A 14,900-nucleotide genomic window follows, 5' to 3' on the forward strand; every position below is an offset into this window, starting at 1 on the left:
GGACACCCTGACAGGACACCCTGTCAGATGGACATAGAAGCCACGGTCTTCCCCGTACCAGAGCAGCGGTCTTCTCCACCACCTACGTAGGTTTCCTTCCACAGCCAATACAGTACTGAGGTGGATGTTGAAAGGTGGGCGGGGATCCACTCATATGCACGCCAACCCAGCGCTGGCCGGTGTTCTCTGCGTCCCTGTTCGTGCGGCACATGCACAGTAGCGCAGTTTCACGGACGCAGGGACGGACGCAGGGACACTTGGCTTTTATTAATATAGATAAACGTTCCAGGTTAGGGTCTCCCAAAATGTGATAGCCATTTAACATCTTTCGAGACCCTTTGTGAAAGTGTGCCCAAGAATGTGCCCTGCTGTACCCTATACTAATACTCCACTAGTGTGTGGTAGAGACTGAAACAGTCATCGATGGAGAGACCAGGCTCGCCAGGACAGGAGGGGCAAAAATAGTGGGTGCCATGCCTGTATCTGCATTTGCTACAGACACTGCATCTTTTTTGGGGTGCTCTTTGGGTAGTGGGACCAGGGCGGATGTCTGGAAAATGCCTCTCATGCAGCCGGCTCACTGCATCTTGATTGGGAAAATGGGCCACAGCAGCCCCTGGATACAGAAGGGCTGTAATGATCTGTTCCTGGAATTTTAGGAAGGACCCAGTTCTTTCTGATGCTTTGTATAGTACATAAGCGTTGAAAAGAGCCAATTAGAATAAGTTTACAGACACTTTTTTGTACCAGCATCTGGCCTTATGGGCAACTAAGTACTGCCCCATCATCTGGTCATTGAAGTCCACCCCTCCTATTTTAAGCTTGTAGTTGTGGACACAGAGGGGCTTCTCAACAACACCAGTCACTGTTGTAATTTGGACTGCCGTATCGGCGTGAATGGAACACAGAACGAAAACCTTCCATTTGTCCTTCCACCTCACTGCAACCAATTCATTGCACCTCAAGAAGGCTCTCTTCCCCTGACTAAGTGAGGCATATACAAGCCAGGGGAAGCCCGGCTATTGGATCACACGTGCCACATGCGCCAATTCCTAATTGAAAGAGGTGTCTAAAAAGTGTCACGCTTGTGTAGAAATTGGCCACATATAAATGGTACGCCTTTCCGAATAAGAGTGACACCAAGTCCCAAACAATCTTGCAGCTGCTCCCTATGTAGACTGGGCAGTCGGGGGGCTCCACGCTGCTATCGTTTCCCTTGTAAACCAGGAAACTACATGTATAGCCTAATAACAAACAAAATGGTGCAGCGCAAATCCTAATAATATCATATACAAAAGTAATATATATATATAAATGAAAAAGTCCCAAAGGAAAATTGAGAAAAGGCCTTTAGATCCACTTGGTGTTGAGAAAGGATGTATAGGAGACAGCAACTCCAAACAGTGATCTCCCTCCACCAGAAAGCACACATATGCCCTCACCTCATATTTTGACCCCTGTTTTACCAGAAGGCCAAACATCGCAGTATATGTCCACATCAATCAGCGGGCTCCAGGTTTACAGGCATGTACCACTTAGCAGCTATGGACCAGGCAGAAAACATATACCAAATGCCCCAGGTAGTAGTATTCACAGAAGCTCCGTGGAATGTATGCAAAAAAGAAAAGCGGGACTTCTAAGTGTAGACAGAGGTGTTAGACTCCTTTTTACAAGTAGGTCAAAGTAGGCTTGTGAAACCACAAAATAGCTGTGATCCCTCTGATGAGAAGCTCCACTTCATTCCTCCATTAGAGTAGAAAATTCATAAGAAAAATAATGTATTAGTGCTCATGCAACGACACTAGTGTATACAACTTGTGAGCATATCAAATGGCCTCTCCAGGGCTGGTATGCTATCCAAGCCTCTTTCTGTCTAACCAGCCCAGAAATTGTGTCACACGGGACCTGGAAGTAACGGATCCCCACTCCCAATATCAAATACGCAAAATACGGTCCTGAATAAAATTGATGTCCTTTTTTTTCCCACAAATAGAGATTTATTTTGGTGGTATTTGTGTGATTTTTATTTTTTGCTCTGTGCAACACACATCCCTAACTGGCTCTAAAGTGTTCAGTATTAGAGCCTCTCCCAGCACCCTTAGAGCCAGTTAGGGATGTGTGTTGCACAGAGCAAAAAATAAAAATCACACAAATACCACCAAAAGAAATCTCTGTTTGTGGGAAAAAAAGCACAATTTTATTCAGGACCGTATTTTGCGTATTTGATATTGGGAGTGGGGATCCGTGTATGGTTCTGGTATGGATTTTAAGCGGAACCCTGTGCCAAAATGAAAAAAAAATGCCGTGGGGTTCCCCCTAAAATCCATACCAGACCCTTATCCAAGCACACAGCCTGGCTGGCAAGGATGGGGGTGGGGCGAGCGAGCGCCCCCCCCCTCCTGAACCATACCATGCCACATGCCGTGACGTCACAAGCCGTCCCACAATGCACTGCTCAGGTTCAGTGAATAAATTATTGATGTCATGTGATTTATTCACTGCACCTGAGCAGTGCATTGTGGGGCGGCTCGTGACGTCAGGCCCCTATAAAAGAGCTGTCAAAATCAAAACAGCTCATAGCACGCAAAGCATCCAAAGAAGCAGGAGCTTCTTTTTTCTCTTTCTGTTTTTCGAGTGATCAAATGGGGGACACTATTTTTATTTTTTTTTTTAATAAAGAACTTTTCCAAAACTGTCTTTTGTCTTTATTTTTTTGTACACTTTTTTGGTGAACGGGTAGGGGTATGATGTACCCGATATCCATTCGCATGGGGGGGGGGCGGGATCTGGGGATCCTCTTATTAAAGGGGGCTTCCAGATTCCGATAAGCCTCCCCCAGCAGACCCCCACAACCACAGCTCACGGTTGTCGGGAAGAGACCCCTGTCCCCATCAACATGGGGGCAAGGAGCTTTGGGTTGGGGGAAGAGCCCCCATGTTGAGGGCATGTGGCCTGGTATGGTTCGGGGGGGGGGGCGCTCGCTCGCCCCACCCCCATCCTGGCCAGCCAGGCTGTGTGCTCGGATAAGGGTCTGGTATGGATTTTGGGGGGACCATTTTTTCATTTTTTAATCTTTATTGCCAGGAGCCAACAATACATTACAGCTGCGAGCAATTTTAAATGACATTTTTTTCTTTAGAAATGTTAGTATTGCTGCAGCAGGCTAGAAACATCGCACAAATGCGCCACTTTACAGGCACATTAAGGGGGCTCCCCAGGCACGATATTTAAAGGAATTTTTCATTTTTATTGTTTCACTTTAAGCATTATTAAAATCACTGCTCCTGTAAAAACGATTGTTTTAAAAAAAAAAAATGTTTGCATTGATTCATGTCCCCCAGGGCAGTACAAATTGAATGTTGACCTTCAGTGACTTTATCATAGAACTATAGGTGAATGCCATAGACATTATTATGAGAGAAAATTCTCACACAGATCTCCAATTAATAATACTATTCATATCACCCAAAATTCACAACCCAACCCAGGGACATCAATATTTCATCCACATTAGAAGTTAGCAATGCAAATTTGTCAAACTTGATATTGCAACATAATTACAGTTTTCCTCTTTGCTGAAATTACCCTCAATAATTTTGTGGAATGCTTATGTGAAATTTTCCTTAGCTTTCTTAGAAAACAGCAGTGCTGACATGGTAACAAGTGGCTTTATTGATATACAAAGCCAACTCTAAGCATAACCTATAATCCTAACACTAGCCCTAATACGAACCCCTATCCTTTGTTGATTAAAAAAAGCTACATGATCGCTATTTAAATGCTGAAATGGTGCATTGTTTCTAAACAAACAATTAACATTAGGCTTATTGTCACCGGTACGCTAAGGGCTTCTCCCTTAATCATTATCATACCTCTTGTTTTCAACTAGCAAAGGGCAGTTTTGGACAAGAATAGGTTGATGATAGTTAAAAGAAGCTGTCCTAACCCTAAGGAACCATATAAAGCCCATTGCACCATAAAATGCACCAAAACCCCCTAATTTGGCCTTCCCCAGTTAGTCAGAGGCTACACTAAAATAGTAAAGAAAGGCTTCTAGTGTAGGCTCACTTAGGGGTAGGAAAGTCATTGGTGTGTGACAGTTCCAGGCTTGAGACCTGCGGTTCTCCTGAAAAGGGGCAATATGCCCTAAGTGCCAGGGCCTAGTGACACCCTTGGTGCTGAGCCCCTTTAACAGTGCTATAAAAAGGTCCTCTGGCACCCGAAGTAAGATGTCAAAGTGCACAGCTTGGAGAAGTTGTTCTCAAATAAAATAAGACCTTAAAGCGGAGTTCCAGCCATTTCTGTGTTTATTTAAAGTCAGCAGCTACAAAAAGTACAGCTGCTGACTTTTAATAAACACACACTCACCTGTCCCACGATCCATCAATGCGACCGCCAGAAGCCTCACTTCTCTCCCTTGGCTCTCCCCGGTGCCGGCATCACTAGTGTGGGCACTCGGCTGTGACAGCTTGCGGCTTTACAGCCTGGTGCGCACTGCGCATGTGTGAGTTGCACTGCGTGTCCTGAAAGACTGGGCAATCTTCTGGGACCTCTGACGTGTCCCAGGAGATTGCAGGGAGGGAGAGAGGAGAACTTCTGCTCGAGCCGCCTAGTTGGCCCGAACGGAAGAGGGACGGGTACCTGTCACAACTAGGTCCATAAAGCGGAAGTTCCACTTTTGGGTGGAACTCCGCTTTAAAACATGTTTAATATATATTATGTACAGCTACACATACAAACAAACAAAATTATTGAAAAAAAAATAGAAAGAAGGGGAAGAAGGAGTTGATAAACACTAAGGCCCCGTTCACACAGGCGGACCATTAAGATCCGCCTGTCCATTTTTTTGGCGGATCTGAACGGATGCCCAATGCATCTCTATGGGGCATCAGATGTCAGCGGAGACATGTCTGCTGACATCCGATCTGATCCGATCTGTCAAATCTGAACAGATGGAAACCCTATTTTCCATCCGTCTAGTGGATCAAATGGGATCGGATGAGAATGGACAGACGGTCCGTTCTCATCCGATTTCTCCATAGAGAACAGCATGGATCTGACAGCTCTGTCTCCGCTGAGAAAAAAGGAGTCCGCCGACAGACCGCCAGGTGTGAAAGGGGCCTAATACTTAGGGGTTAAATGTTTTCTTTATAACTTTTGAATTCATCTTTACAGTTATAGATTTGCAAGAACTAGCATTATTATCAGATCAAATGACAATACTATGATTTCTACACAAACACTTTTTTTTTTATAAACAAAGGCTGCATACCCATTTTCATTCTTCATTCACTGAGGAGAACCTGGACGTCAAACTGACAGCCGAGCCCAGCAAGTTAACCAAAGAAAGCATCTCCCCCTATGTAATATGTGGGATTGTGTTCTTTAGAATCCTGACAGCACCAGCCTCTTTTGACTCTGTGTTGGTCCAGCCCTGTTTATAACCTAGAAATTTATAATGTTTTAGCGCCATTTCTTAAGCAGCACACTTAACCCCTTGATCGCCCCTGGTGTTAACCCCTTCCCTGCCAGTGTCATTTATAAAGTGACAGTCCATGTTTTTAACATTGATCACTGTATTGGTGTCATTGGTCCCCAAAAAGTGTCACTTAATGTGAGATTTGTCCGCAATCCTGATAAAAATCACAGATCGCCGCCATTACTAGTAAAAACAGTAAAAAAAATGTAAAAGTCCATGAATCTATCCGATAGTTTGTAGATGCTATAACTTTTGCGCAAACCAATTAATATACACTTATTGGGATTTATTTTTTACCAAAAATATGTAACAAAATACATATTGGCCTAAATTTATTAAAAAAATAGATTTTTTACATTTTTTTATTGTGTATGTTATATAGCAGAAAGTAAAACATATTGTTTTTTTTTTTTTTTTTTTTTTTAAATTGTGGGTCTTTTTTTTAAACGCAAAAAATTAAAATTTGCAGAGGTGATCAAATACCACCACAAGAAAGCTCTAATTGTAGTGTTGCACGTCCACGCAACGCAGTGCTGTTTTGCAAAAAACAGCCTGGTCCGGAAGGGGGTAAAACCTTCCGAAGCTAAAGTAGGTAAAGATTGTAGGAGGAGTTTTCATACTTCATTGAGCTGTCCTATCAGGATGCCGGATCCCTGACCATCTACCTGGACAGTGCTGATTGGCCCTGTGCTGATCACATGCACTCTCCCAAGAAAAAAAAAAAAAAAACTCTCCAGCAATACACACCAAACTGAGCATGTGCAGCCTGACTCCAGTAACTCTGTCTTATCCAGACATGTTTGGAGACAATGCAAGAAGGGGAGGATCTGTGCATACAGGATCAAACAGCCTATTTACACAATGCAGAGGATTAACCCCTTAAGTTTCACAGTGAGTATAACAAGCATGCTTTACTGCATATACAGACTGATTTTACTGTTGTGGGTTTAGTAACACCTAAAATAAAACTGTTTGTGTCTGATACTGTAAAGGAGTTACTTTCAATATAAATATATACTGTCCTCAAGGAGCCTATACTCTAAGGCTGGCCATACACTATACAATTTTCTTATTCAATTTCCTTTAGATTTACCTTAAACTATGTAGTGCAAGGGCCTGCCTGATTGCATACAAATTGAAAGTGTTTAGGTTTGACCCTACATTACATGGTTTTGGTAAATCTAAAGGAAAGTTGAACAAGAAAATTGTATAGTGTATGGCCAGCCTAAGGTCCCTAACTCACATTCATACACATACTAGGGCCAATTAAGACAGGTGCCAATTAATCTACCACCATGTTTTTGGAGTGTGGGAGGAAATCAGAGTACACAGAGGAACCCACACAAGCATAGTGAAAACATGAAAACTCCAGGCAGGTAGAGCTGTGGTTGGGATTCAAACCGATAATCCCAGTGCTGCGAGGCAGAAGTTCTAACCACTACACCAGAAGAATGAAAAGAGTGCGGGGCCCTGAAATCTTTCAGTAGACCATCAAAACTAACTGCATGAGCTGTATTCACTAGGTGAGGTGTAATTATGATTAATTAGGTATTTCACTGTTTCTTTTGCAGGTGTGCCACATCAACTGATCTGTGGAAGTATAAAGCAGCAATAAATTCATAGATGTTGCCTTCCATCAAGCACTTTATTGACCTTTTTTTTGTTTTTTGGTACATTTTTAAGCCACTCCATTTTTACTTGAAGAAAATTTGACTGATTGAGACTGTGGTTTTAATTATCCCTCAAGAATGCACAGAAACTATAAATAAAATACAGATGGTTTAGGTTAACTTGGATACATAACAAAAGAACTGTTTATAAAGCATGCACTCAGGGGCAACACTCAAAAAAAAAAAAAAAAACCTATCAAGCGCATTTGCAATGGTGGCTAGAAGCATAGATTATCACAGACTTGATACACTAAATAAATAATATAAAATAAGAACAGTTTGGGACTTTATATGAGGTGTGTGGCCCTTCGTGACTAAAATAGTTTCAAACACATCAAAAAAAATGAAAAAGTCAAGTGAATATTGTCACATTTTATTGGGATCAAAAACGAAACAAGAGAGGCAATATAAACAATGTACATAGAGGATAAAATGAAAAGGTATGGATTGTACCTGAGTAATTTGGTAAAAACATCAACATAGATGAATCATATACAGTATGTGTATAAATGTCAGGTGACAACACAAATATACACATGTACATGCAGATGGTAAAAACAATGCAATGAGTACATGGTAAAATAGAAATGGTACAGTGGAATTGCTTCCTAGAGAGCTCGACACGTTTTGTGTGAAAACACTTCATCTGGAGCAGGTGCAATTCATATATCTAGAAAAAATATGAAATATTTATACACATGTATGTATATATGGGATAGTCTAATATTTCGCTGATAAACATCTCTATAATTCCAACCCTTATAAAATGAAGCTCACAGATGGATTCCAGTCATGGTGACAGAGAGTATGGAGTAGCGCGCCATCAGAGGGTGTGCCTGACACAGGAGCTGAGGGGGCCAGGCCCACATGCCAGCGTTGAGTATGTGGAAGCTGCTTGGGTGGTGTAAATCATCAAGTAGGGATCGTAGGAGTCTCAACCACACGTTTAAAGTAAACATCTGGAAAGATAATGGCGTAATAGAGTAATAAGATAGAAGCCAATGTATGGCTATAAATTATAGTATCGTGGTGGTGAGTGATGATGGAAAACCCCATATCAGGGAGCCAAGCAGCTGGAAATGTTATCCATAAGGTAAGTGTGAGGATGAAAAATAAAGAGTAATAAAGTGCTAAGAGAGTGCATATACATAGGGAAAGAAAATGAGGTGGAGAGTGTGTCGGTGGCAGACTGCGGGAAAGTGAGAAGGAAAGCAAATGATAATGTGGCGGTGGAACCATACCACCAAGGAAAAAGTGTGGCTAGTGAATCAACAGCAGTGACTGCCAAGGGGGTCATAGTGAAATGAATGACCCATTGAAAAAATGGAACGTGGAACAAAAGTGAAGGAGTATCTAAACACCAAATCCTTGAAGGGGAGATTGTGAAGGTAACAGGATAACAAGAAAGAAAGAAAAATGTACCCCAGTAAAGGCGTGAGCAGGGATGGCTCCCAGCGTCACACGGCTGTTCATTCTAGTGAGGGACTCAATCGGCTGTGCTAGCCCAAAGCAAACATCCCTATATGAGAACACAGATGGAAAGCACATGTCGGGGCGTCCGCGCCAATCATGACACCACGCCCGCATGGAACGTGAGTGACGCTGAAACACTGCGGCCACCAACCCCCCCCCCCCCCCAGGGGCTCCACGCCAATAGGGGTGGGAGAAGCGGACGGAGCGCATCGTAGCTCCCGAAAACAGACAAAACCTGAACCGGGCCGCAAACCACACACTGACTGGCACTGTCCACCACATAATGTAACAAAGGTATCATAGACACAATATAATGGTGAGCCACTGTGTATGGCTGAACCCTTTTGATGTGTAAAGATTAGCACGTGGAGTCATCTGAAAAGTGGTGACTCAGGACACACACCTCCATCTCTAGGCAACTAGCGAAAAAGAAAAAGGGGGGGGGGGTTATAAATAATAGGTATCCCTCAAAACAGCAAGCTTTTCAAATTTCAAGTATTTATGAAAGGAAGCATCATAGAACGAGATAGCAATACATTTTAAAACATGCACAAGGTCTCCCTACAGTTCCTTTATCTAGACAGAAGCAGGCACCATATACATTTCTAGACAAAAAGTATAGCAATTAGGGTCCTTTTACACAGTGCGCTGTCTGAAGAGGTCCGTTCTCTGCTCAGCGGGGGATCGATCCGCCGATCCCTGATGAGCAGGCAGATGAGCTGTCAGATCCCCACTGTCCTCTATGGGGAGATTGGATGAGAACGGACCGCCTGTCCATTCTCATCCGATCCCGTCCGATCTGATCCTCCAGACGGATTAAAAATAGGGTTTCTATCCGTCCGGATTTCACGGGCAGGATCTGAATCGGATAGCAGCGGGTGTCAGTTGACATGTCTCCGCTGACATCCGCTGCCCCATAGGGATGCATGGAGCATCCGATCCGGTCCGCCTGAAAAACTGACAGGCAGATCGGATCGGTTCGCCCGTGTGAAAGGACCCTTGAACAAACATCAATACTTTTGGATAATTACCAGAAAGAACCTTCAGCTGGCATGACGCTCAAGATCAGGTGGAGATGGGAATCACAATGTTTCAAGGTAAAGACCCCTTTCACAAAAGACAGTCTTTTGGTGTGCATTATCCTATTTTTGTATATCAATAGAGGATCATTTGTTATACCTGAAATACTTTCCTTATGGTATAGAACCTAGTTTACCAGGAGTCAATATAGTATATAAATGAGACGTATGGTGCCAAAGGCACAAGAGGCTTGTTGTCCAATGTACTCAGAAACCTGAATTACTATTTGTGAATGCTGGGCTTTCTTGGCTCAACCAAGCATATGTTTTTATAAAAATATGGATGGTTGGAGGCATCAAAAGGTAACCATTCAACCCTCACAGTATGACAACAAGTAGGTACAGTATTTTTAACCACTCTGCAACCGCTCACAGTAATACTACTGCGGCAGAGTGGTTCGTTATCGTCCAGCCACGTAGTATTAACGTGACTGGACACTCCCCCTTCTGGGCGGCGCTTGCGCGCCGCCGGAGGCTCGCTCCCGCTGTTTTCATTCACAGCGGGAGTCGGGCCAGGGGAGGAGCAGCGGCGATCGCCGCTGCTCTTACCCGATCGTCGGGGATCGAGTCTGGAGATCCGCCCGCTGTGTGTAAACACAGCGGGCGGATCTCCATAGTGACAGGGAGTGACAGATCGGACTGTTCAGCATAGCTGGACATCCGATCTGTCCATGAATCACACAGTCACCTCCCCCCCTACACGTCAGTAAGCACCAGGCATACATTAACCCCTCCCTCTCCAATAAAATTAACCCCTTCCCTGCCAGTGTCATTTTTACAGTAACAGTGCATATTTATAGCACTGATTACTGCAGTAATGTCACTGGTACCCCCAAAAGTGTCAAAAATGTCAGTCAGGGGTCCGGTCTGTCCGCCGCAATGTCGCAGTCCCGCAAAAAAAATCGCAGATCGCCGCCATTACGCGTTAAAAAAAACCACCAAAAATGACAGAAATCTTTCCCTTTGTTAGTAAACGCAATAACTTTTGCGCAAACCAATCAAAATACGCTTATTGCGATTTTTTTTACCAAACATATGTAGCATAAAACAAATTGGCCAAAAATTTTTAAAAAAATTGGTTTTTACATCTTTTTTGGGGGGAATTTCATATAAAATTTTTTTAAAAATATTGTTATTTTTTCAAAATAAACGCTCTTTTTTTGTTTATTGCGCAAAAAGTAAAAATCGCACAGGTGATCAAATACCACCAAAAGAAAGCTCTGTTTGTGGGAAAAAAAGGACGTAAATTTCGTTTGGGTACGGCGTCGCACGACCGCGCAATTGTCAGTTGAAGTCGCACAGCGCCGAATCGCAAAAAGTGGCCTGGACGGAAGACAGCAAAATCCTCCGGTGGTAAAGTGGTTAATATATCACATATATAGAATAATACATTCTAAGGTAATATTATACATATACTTATGACACCTGCTTATCTACATACAGTATCAATTGCTGGCAAATTACTGTGCTATCAAAACTCACTCAGAAATTCTAAATTGATCTTAAATTTGTTCCTGTATGTATATCCCCAGAACTGCTAAGATAATTTGGTACCTTTTTGTCAACACACATCTGCTAATGATTGGAAGGTATCTCACAGCAGTCTTCTCATACTGCTAAAGATGACCATAATTAGGTTGGATTAACCACTTGACCTCCAGAGATTTACCCTCCTTCATGACCAGGCTATCTTTGGTGATACGGTACTGCGTTACTTAAACTCACAATTGCCTGGTCATGTACCCAAATAAAATTGATGTAATCTTTTTCCCACTAATAGAGCGTTATTTTGGTTGTATTTGATCACTACTGCTGTTTTTATTTTTTTTGGCACTATAAACACAAAAAAGACAAAAACCAACAATTAAAAAAAAAAAAAAAGAAACAATTTTTCTTTCTGCTATTAAACATATCCAATAAAAAAAATAAAATAAAAAAAACTAGCACTTCATAAATGTAGGCCAATATGTATTCTGCTACATGGTTTTAGTAAAATAAAATCCCAATAAGCATATATTGTTTGAGTTACATGAACGCTGAAGTGTGTACAAACTATGGTATATATTTATGGAATTTTTTATTAATTTTTTTTTACTAGTAATTGCAGCAATTATTGACTTATAGCGGGACTGTGAAATTGCAATGGACAATCAGACACTAACTGACACTTTGACACTTTGCGGGAACCAGTGACACTAATGCAGTGATCAGTGCTAAAAATATGCACTGTCACTGTACTAATGGCACTGACTGGGAATGAGTTAAACATCTAGGGCAATCAAAGGGTTAACTGTGTGACTATCCAGTGTTTTTGTGACATGTGTGTACTGCTTTTACTAAGGGAAGAGATGGATTTCATTCTCTGCTTTGCAGGGACACAAAATCCATCCCTTCCCCCATCATAATGGAGATCTGTCTTGTTTACACATCTTCATTCTGTGTGTCTTACCGACTATCAGTAGAAGTGGCCCGCCGATAGAGTGTGCTCCCCCTGCAGGCGGAAGTGTAGAATTAAATATATATATATATATATATATATATACGTGATCCTGCACACAAGGGCCACCCTGTAGCCATAAATCTGCTATAGGGCAATCCGGAACGGGTTAAAGCAGAGCTAAAGCTTTTTTTTTCATTCAAAAACTGCACTTTATTTTTTATTCAAGAAGTACCTAATATATAGATATTACATAGTAATTCAAAACATTGCAAGCATATCAATGTACAAGCTTTATAGCGTATTGGGAGGGTACACAGTACCTCAAGGTTAAATAATAACTTGAATAAAACCATGTGTGTGTTGAAATATAGGTATCCATAAGAGTAATAAATGGAGCTAGAATGTGTGTGGTGTGGTCATTCGACCCACTAAAAGCATAAATACAATAAACAGCATGTATTTGTATACTGTATATAGGTCACCATTCTCATCTGAAGACCTCTATGACTAAGCCCAGGTGGGTGGGAGAAAACATGTCAGAGGGCATGGCTTGTGGAGTGGTGTAAGGCTGAGGCCATCTCACACATATTAACAACAATGACTGAACTGAGAGAGCGGGGATTTTTCTAAGCATTAGGTGTGGCAAGTGCGAGATGGCTGGAGAGAGCACAATATTCTGGCAAACAGGAAGTGCAAAGGCATAGCTTAAATAGGAAGGTCATGGGAGAAGCAAGGAGTTCAAGGTTCAGCAGAAACAAGGCACAAGGTAGAAATGTCAAATGTGTCAAACAGGATGCTGTCCAGCATTTCAGATGGTTCAGCAAGAAGAGACGTCGCAAGATAAAGCAAAGGTTGCAGGTTCAGACTCGGGTCTTGACAGTACTCCCCCCTCCCAATACATTTCCTGGACATCTTAGGGCCAGGTTTGTGAGAGAACCTTTGGTGGAATTCTCTTGGTAAGAGAAGAATTTTCATCTGGCCCACATCCTTCTAATTGAACCAGATACTGTAATTTGTTTCTAAATATCCTGAAATCAAGAATTTTCCTCCTCACCTCAACAGGTCTGTGTGTGTGGGAAGGGCGGGGGGGGGGGGGGAGAAATCTTCCAAAGAAGGGGTTTTCATGAAATGGCTTGAGCAAGGATACACTTGATGAAACACTGAGTGAACCATACTATCTGGAAGTTTGATGCAAAAAGCAACTGCAACGTTTTGCAAAAGAAAAGCTTAATTTATGGTAGATAACCAAACTTTGTCACCCACATGAAGGGTAGGAAGTGATCTGTGATGTCTGTTGGCAGCCATTTTATAACATTCCTGAGTAGGGTTGAGTGAACCCGGACTGTATTGTTCGGGTTCGTACCGGACTTTTGGGTATTCGGTATCCGGACCCGAACCCGAACATTTCACTGTATGTGCAGTGCACAATCTTTTTGCCCGGAGGGAGAGATAGGAGATTACTGTAGGGTCAGGCTGGAGATTTTTTTGAGGGAAAGCATAGGAACAATCTTCTCTAATCAGACAGCGATCTACATTGATTTGATTGTGTGGGGGTGCAGTGCACAATCTTTTTGCCCGGAGGGAGAGATAGGAGATTACTGTAGGGTCAGGCTGGAGATTGCTTTGAGGGAAAGCATAGGAACAATCTTCTCTAATCAGACAGCGATCTACATTGATTGTATTGTGTGGGGGTGCAGTGCACAATCTTTATGCCCTGACCTGAGCCCAGTGAGGAGGAGAAAGGAGAAAAAAAAACTTTTATCAGTCTGTTAGGTGGGCGGCGTGTGGTGCTGCACATTTAATGCAAGCTCAGCGCATATGTGTCTGCTTAATCTGCATTTAAAAAAGAAAAAAAAATGTTTCCTTTATATTTAACTTTGACATACAGTGTTTAGACAGACACTACTTTTCTAACCTGCTCTTCAAAAAGCACCAATGTAAGGGGAAAATAATTATTTTTCAGTATTTAGGGAAAAAAAAATATTTTTCAGTTTTTCATTCAAATGTTTTTTTTTTTATTCAATAGCGGAATATAACAACAACACTATCCAACCTGTTAGGCGTGCGGTGTGTAGCGACCATTTCCTGCAAGCTCAGTGCATATGTGTCTGCTAAATCTGCATTTAAAAAAGAAAAAAACTTGTTTCCTTCATATTTTACTGTGACTTACAGCGTTTAGACAGACACTGCATTTCAAATCTGCTATTCAACAAGCACCAATTAAGGGGACAATTATTTATTCGATTTTAATTCATACGTTACAGTGCGATACACCCATTGCATACTGTTGTTGTATTCCGCTTTGCAATAAAAACCCATTTAGGAGGAGAAAAAGTTAATTGCGGCCTAGTCTGCATATGGTACAGTGAGATACACCCATTGTATACTGTTGTATTGCGCATTGTAATAAAAACCCATTTAGGGGAAAAAAAGGTTAATTGCGGCCCTGTCTCCATATGTTACAGTGAGATACACCCATTGCATACTGTTGTATTGCGCATTGCAATAAAAACCCATTTAGGGGAAAAAAAAAAGTTAATTGCGGCCCTGCCTATATATGTTACAGTGACGTACACCCATTGCATACTGTTGTATTGCGCATTGCAATAAAAACCCATTTAGGGGACAAAAAGTTTATTGCGGCCCTGTCTGCATATATTACAGTGACATACACCCATTGCATACTGTTGTATTGCGCATTGCAATAAAAACCCATTTAGGGGAAAAAAACGTTTATTGTGGCCCTGTCTATATATTTT

Source organism: Pelophylax lessonae (genome assembly GCF_965119305.1).
Source record: "Pelophylax lessonae genome assembly, chromosome: 1".
NCBI lineage: Eukaryota > Metazoa > Chordata > Amphibia > Anura > Ranidae > Pelophylax > Pelophylax lessonae.